Raw genomic sequence first — 6,733 nt, forward strand, 5'->3', positions numbered from 1 at the left:
GCCATGTCCTCCACACACACCATGTCCTCCACACACACACTGTCATCCACGTGCCATGTCCTCCACACGCCATGTCCCACACATGCCATGTCCTCCACACACTGTCATCCACATGCCATGTCCTCCACATGCCATGTCACAAACATGCCGTGTCCTCCACACACGCCATGTCCTCCATATGCCATCTCCTCCACATGCCATGTCCTCCACACACACACACCATGTCCTCCACATGCCATGTCACACACACACCGTGTCCTCCACACACACACCGTGTCCTTCACACGCCATGTCCTCCACATGCTGTGTCACACACATGCCATGTCCTCCACACACACACCGTGTCCTCCACACACACGCCATGTCCTGCACACGCCATGTCCTGCACATGCCGTGTCCTCTGCACACCATGTCCCCCCTGCACACACCGCACCCCCCGCACACCTCGTTCCTGCTGCTGATAGCTTGTCGCAGCTATATATTCACATAACAGCAATTTCATCTGCTCCTGGCGCTCACTTCGAAAGACAGTTTTCCTGGATTGCAGGTGAGAAGATCCAGCCTGATTATTCTCTCAGGCTGTGTTAAACACAGCACACAAATCTGGTTACTTGTATAATTTTTAATGATATTGCACCAGGCTCAGTTTTGAATCTCATATTTGACGAGAATAGGATTGGTTTTCCTTCTTGTAGCACATCCATGTGCTAGCGAGATGAACCACTTTTGCAGCCTTCTCGCCAGCGCTCATCCACCTGGGAGCAGTTAAAGGGAGGTTTCCCCAACATTTTATTCACATCGTTATGAAGTGCACAGAGCCACTGACATAGGTTCTTCCGGCTGCTGGTATCTGGCTTTTTYGTACTTAAGCTGCAGAGGCAGAAAAAAACAAACACCAGTGATGCCCATGCAGAATTAATGAATTCACTGTCTGGACAACGAAAGACTAAAACATAGCTGATTTCCTCTATAAAATATCCAGAGACTAYGTTCAAGCTTCTAGAGTTCTGCCTTCTACCTTGATCAGGAAAAAAAACAGTTCAGATCAAGGGAGACATACCTCCTCTGCAGTCTGTATCTATAACTTGTTTTCCATAAATACAAAGGTATCAGTAATTGCATAATTTACACCTCCTCAAGCCCTGCAGATAATGCATGCTGTTCAAGCAGTGTGAAGTCGAGCTGTTCCATGCCCCCTCCTTGCTTTGTCGTGGAAAAGGCCTTCAAACCCTTAGCACATGGTAGTATTTCAAAATCTTTTCAGACCAGCTCCTTATGTCATTGCTAGTTGTCCGCATTTGATGTGCTGCTGGGTACCAAGCTGGTGAACAAGTTGTGCCTCAGTGGCACAACCTGCCAGCAGGTTATGTTGARGGGAGCCTGAATGTTATGTCAAGTGTAGTGATTTAATCAATAATATGATTWAAAAAAATCAATTTGTTAATTAAAATAGACTTATGCACCAGTAGCAAAATTTTTCCATATCAAATTTTGCATATTTAAAAACTGCCACATGCTTGTATTTAGATAAAAGTCTACTRAGAAGGGATTTATTTACCTGTTTCTCAGGTTGTTTGCACATGTTACGCAAGGGTAGAACTTGCTAAGTAAGTTAAAAAACTGAGCCATCTCCTGCTGCTGGGTGCTGCTGGGCTGCTCCGGGTAATATGCCGCCATGGTGTGAAGGAAGGCCCAGGTCTTTCGCCCCAGCTCTTCTGTGTTGAGTGGACATTCAGCAGCTTTCTTTCTCCTCCTTTTCTGGAAARCCACAGAGTTTGCAAACATGTTAGGACTGTGCATGACTTAGCTTATGTCTAAATCAGCTTAGTTCAGTCAATAGTCCTAATAAAAGCAGCTAACAAGACATTATGGATTCAAATGTGTGTACACATGCGGATGTGGCTCGTCTCTGCTCCAAACCTGGGAGATCACGCAGGACAGCATCAGGTTCAAAGCTGTGTCCTTGACCCTTTGGAAAAGCTAATGAACTGGGGCTTGGCACAGTGCTAATAGTGCAGGTAAAGTTTTTGGTCAATTCGTTYGGCAATTCAGAGAGTGTGACCTCCTAAAGTATGCCCCGCTGCCAGGCTCTGAGACAGGACAGTGTTAGAAAGTTCTTAATGGGGATTCTAAGGATGAAAAGAAGCAGGGCTGGGACCTCTGAGGCATCATGAAAATGCACAGACTGCGTRAGCTCATTCAGACAACAGGTAACCTGTGTCTCCTCTATAGCTGTAAGAAAGGACAGAGTGAGGAGGGAACTTTCAAAACGTGGAAAAACAGTTCCTGATCACAGGCCTGGCATCTGGTCACTTCCTGGGGTAAAAGGAATATCTAGAATACTGATTTAATCACTACTTATTCCTTAAGTCCTCACCTATGCTCTTCTCTTTGTGCCTACAGAGGGTGCCCTCCCTTCCACATCATTTCGGTATGATTTAGTTCTCACCTTCTGCTGGCCCTTGAGGATCACAGCTCATCAGCTGCTAGCCGTCTTTTTATGGTACAAAGACACAACCCGGCTGCTTAAGCAGCTGCTTAACCCAGGCCTTCCTCACTGAGCTGCTCTTACCTTCCTCCTTAAGTTCATGCCTCTTGTCATCCTCAAATACTTCCTCTTGTGTTTTGACTTCTTGCAGATAAGGCATTTTCTTCTTGTTGGTCTGCCCAATGTTGTATGCTGGTCTAGTGCAGAGGAAGTGGTGGGACTGTCAACATCAGAAGAATGTGAAGATGAGCCAGAGGGTAGACAAAGCAATTTCTTTCCGGACTTCTTGTCTTTTTCCCAGTAAAACACCAGCATAAGGTCATTCTTTTTCTTCTTTTTGGCTTGATGCTGTGGTGCCATTAGAGAGAGATTTCAAGGCCACAGGATAAGTCTCCCACTGTGGACAGTGCACGCTAGAATGTGAAGTTTGTGTCCATTTCCACTTTTCACATCTTCGTGTCCTGCAGGTCAAGAAAAAGCTATGATAGTCTGTTTAATRCATGAAACTCAGTTGGCCAGAACACTCTTACAAGCTCTCCCCTGACGTCTAGGATGGAGGTRGACCAGTACAAGTGAAGACAACGGAGAGAATAGGAATAACGTGCCTATGGCGGGGTCAGCGGGCGCGCAGGGCCATGCGTGGCGGCGCGGTGCGGAAGGCGATGATGGCAGGAGGCAGCGCCGTGATCTCACAATGCTCCGGCACCGGCCGCTTTCTGGACCGAGCTGCGCCGGAGCCGGAGCGCTCCCGACACCCGTCGTCTCCTCTGACCTTCCTGCTGCTCAGCCAGCACCGGCTCTTTTCATGTCCCTTCAGGCGGTCCTGGTGTGGCGGCCTTCTGCTTGGCAGTTCTTGCCTTCTAGAAATAGCCATACTTCTCCACATCCACTTTCTTCTAGGCCATTTCATCGTCTATTGGAAATGCATCCTGAGCCTTTTCCTGGATGTTGAATTAGGGCTGTTGTGCCACAAATTCTGTAAAGAGGCAATTTGTATGAAAGCTGCTGAAAAAATACTGCTCATTTTCAAGCTGTTATCCTCTATATTTAACACAGCATGGTGTTAAATTTTTACTAGGTAATGCATCATATTTAGAAAGATCTTTCAAAGACATGCCTTCGAAGAGGGTTTCAAAACTTAATGTGCATTTCATGGAGACAGCTGATGTGTTTTTCTAGTCTGTGTAGCACTGAACTGATGATCTAGATCTCCATCTTTGGGCCTTCACGAGCATTCCATTTTTTATATGTGCAACTTTATGAGAACATTTCTTTGCTGATATTTGTGAGGGAGGAGAAGAGACATGAGTAACTGAGGGAGGAGAAGAAACACGAGTAACTGGTAGGAACTACAGAGATGGCTTTGTCTAAAGTTACAGGCAACTATATAAATTTCAGATGTAAAAGAAATATCTAGTGGAGAAAAATACATTCCTTATATATGTTGCCCTTGCACACCAATAAATACTTAAATGATTTTGATAACATCATTCTTTAGTTCATTCTAGAGAAAAGGTAAGTCGGTATCTAGGAGATTGAGCAGGGGAATTTCCTGCACTACTTCATTGTTCAGCATTCAAGCAATTAAATAGTTGCAGAGATGTTTTTAAGTCAGAACTATCTCCTTGATAGGCTGTTAACATGGTCTTTTTGCTTCCTTGTTCGTGRTTTCATATATTTATTTAGTTAAAAGTATAAGCAAGTTTGACATTTATTTAAAATTAAAAAATAAATTGGAAAGAAGCTGTTACTTGAGAAGGGATTTATGCTCAGTGTTGCTTCCCTTGCCCTTTTTCTGGTCAGCTGTAAGAACAGAGCTGGTTCTTCGTGAAGACGTGCTCCTGATTTTCTCTATCTGCCATCATAGCCAGCATCGTCTTGTTTGAAAATAGAGGAGGAAAAAATGGAGAGATGCTCAGATTCTAATCAGAGTGAGGAAATCCACTTTCCTATCTCTAACTGAATTTGAACGCAGAGTCTAACCTTAAATTTATTTCATCTGAAGGAAGACATATCGCAGCAAACAGACACAGAAGCCCTCCATTCTTCTCTCCTGCTGTGACCTTCGGTCCTTCACTTAGAGTCTGAGCCAAGTCCTGCCTTTCCTTATGCACTGCTTTGGCTTAGTGAGATCACTGTGTTTTGCCAGCTATCAGGAAAAAAACTCCTGCCTATTCTCTCCTTCTGCTGAATAGCGATAATAATATTAGTATAATAGCATATAATATAAGGTAAAAGTAACTAGTCAATGCAAAGCTGTATAATAACGCAGGTTGGAGAAGTACAAAGGATTAATGGTAATGATATTGTGTTACTATTTAATAATGAATATTAATATAAAAGCTAGACAATATAGTGACTTTTAATGATTTTGTTACATTTTCCTTCCCTTGCTCAATTGCTGTCCATTCCTGCCTGTTGAACCTACTTGTTGATATAGGTGCTTCACTGAGGAGCTGTTGCAATGGTTGGTCTTCACCACTTCTTTGTCTAATTCTTTTGCATCAGCAATTCCCAGTTTTGCATCTAGAGGAGCCACTACAACAGCTATGAGTCTCTAGCCTTGAAAGAAATGAGGGCACTTCCAACATCACTCCAAGAGAGCTGTTTCGTTTGGTGGATGTCCCACACAGATTGCTTGTAAGGTGCACATGTAAGGTCCTAATGGGTGCAGGCATCCCCCAGCTGGGATTGTGCAACTGGGATGCTGCTACAGGATTCTCCTGTTCCCTCTTCCTGCATCACTGCCACCTCTCTCCTGCTCCACAGCCTGCTGAGTCTGCCATAGGGCACTCAGAGCGGGGAGAGAAGCTACAGCACTAGCTGGAAATACGTGAACCTCTTCTGCTGCCGTTGGAGGACATGGGCCTTGAGGCCAAAGGAACCAGTGTTGCACTCAGCAGTGAGCCCCAGCAGCCTGGTGTGTTGCAACATTCCCACCTAGCCCTCCAGTTCCAGGACTTTGATGTAGTAGCTGGGAACATGACAAAGACGGTTTCCAAATAGGCATTAAAAAAAAAAAAAAAAAAAAAAAGAACCTGTTTCCTGGAGGCAGTGACCAAAGGGCTGCTCCATCCCTACACTGTGCCCCACTGAGGTTTCCTCAGTCTGTAATTGAGGCACCTGCAGTAGCGGTGCCTCAGAGCACTCCTGGGCACAGATGCTACCAATAATGCATCTATTTTTCATATAATTACATCTGAAAGACAGGGCTTGGTAAAGTCTACTGAATAGGTGCCTTTTCCTAATAGCTGCTTAATCTGTACCTGGAGCAGGGTAATGTAGAGAGCTGTAATGACCATAATTACCGGGAAGCATTAGTGAACTCTGTGCTCGAGAAAATGAAAAGGGTGTGTTTGAGTTTCTCAGAGAAAGACTRCTGTTTGATCTTCTGCTCTTATCTTTGGTATTTGCTAAGCAAGAGCTTATGAATTGGCAGCTGATGGCTGGTGTACGGGAAAAGAAGGAGGAATAGATCAGCAAGGGGAAATGCTCTGTGTTTGAGGCAAGATACTCATCCTTCTGTTCCCTTTCCATCACAAGTGTGAATGACAGCTAGGACAGGGGCACACCGCCCGCTCACTCCCTGAGCCCTGGCTACATCACGGCAGGCTGCCAAGGGCTGCAGGGCTGGAAATCAGGGTCAGGGAGCCCCAGRAACAGGCTGCTCCACCGGGAAGGTGCGCTGGGAGCTGAGGGTGGCAGCAAGACAGGCAGGGCAGTGCCCGCGCTGGGAAGAGGCTCCCTGCCACAGTACGCAGGCAAGAAGTACGGAGCAGGTCTAGTGGTAGTGAGGGTACTACCCTTATGGCCTGCTTTCTAGGATGCAACAGGGTTCTATGGAGATGTAACACTCTGAAAAGCCAGCGAGCCCTGACTACCTGCTGGCATGCATTTTACTTGGCTATTGCAGTAGAAATTTAAATTTAGATCAGAGAACAAGGAATAATATTTTTTAATTTGTCTGCTTCATTTGGGAATCTGAACACCATTGACTTTTCATTAAGTAATTCAAAGTGCTATGGAAAAATTTACCTTATATCTCCTGGGATTTTTTTTTTTTTTTGGGGGGGGGGAGTAATCGTTTTATAGATACTTTTAGTTGAACATAACTGTTGCCTTCTCCAGGGTGATACAAAAATACTTACAGGAAACTGTGTTCTATTTATATGTTAGGATGTCAGCCTAGAGTCCAATCAGTTCTGAAGAACTAGTTTGCCACTCTTAGGAATTAGTCATACAGGT

This window comes from Rhea americana, unplaced genomic scaffold, assembly GCF_003343005.1.
Source record: "Rhea americana isolate MKP2758 unplaced genomic scaffold, rheAme1 scaffold_181, whole genome shotgun sequence".
Taxonomy (NCBI): domain Eukaryota; kingdom Metazoa; phylum Chordata; class Aves; order Rheiformes; family Rheidae; genus Rhea; species Rhea americana.